The sequence below is a fragment of the Cyphomyrmex costatus genome, unplaced genomic scaffold (assembly GCF_001594065.2).
Source record: "Cyphomyrmex costatus isolate MS0001 unplaced genomic scaffold, Ccosl1.0 scaffold503, whole genome shotgun sequence".
Classification (NCBI taxonomy): domain Eukaryota; kingdom Metazoa; phylum Arthropoda; class Insecta; order Hymenoptera; family Formicidae; genus Cyphomyrmex; species Cyphomyrmex costatus.
In genome coordinates, this window is record NW_017279293.1 from 1 (window position 1) to 590 (window position 590).

Consider the following 590-nt stretch of genomic DNA (forward strand, 5'->3'; position numbering starts at 1 on the left):
TACTCGGCCCAGCGGATGGTGCTTGTGTCTGTGCGCGTTCGTCGCCTGCAACAGGCTCTTGTATTCGCGCATATCTTGTTCCGTTCGAAGCGTATCGTCGGGAATTCTCTTGAAAATCAGCTCGTAGAGGCCGGGTGTACCGGCGTATCGCACGCCGTCGATAATTATGTTATCCTCGTTATCCACGTCGAAACGCTTACTGCCGAGCATCAATCCGTCCTTGTCCAAGTAAGCGCCGTACACGCGATCCATACCGCTGTCGTTGAGTCCTCGCAGGACAGGCTCGACGTACCTCAGACTCAACGGACCCGAGTGGATTCGCGACGTGTCTCGGTTCTCCGATGAACGGTCGGGCGGCGCGAGCGTCGCGTACGTCGTCTCGGAGTCGATCGACTCCGGCGGTTGGGTAGGTGCATGCGGTGTGGAGGTTATCGGCGTTCGATCGAAGAAACGCGTGCGCGGAGTCACGAAGAAGTCCTCCTCCTTCTCCTCCTCCATCTTGCGTTTAGGAGAAGCGGCACGCGACTCCGTCGCGACGGGACCGGCGATCCGTCGCAACGGCTCGACGATAGGCCCGAAACGCCTGTCCA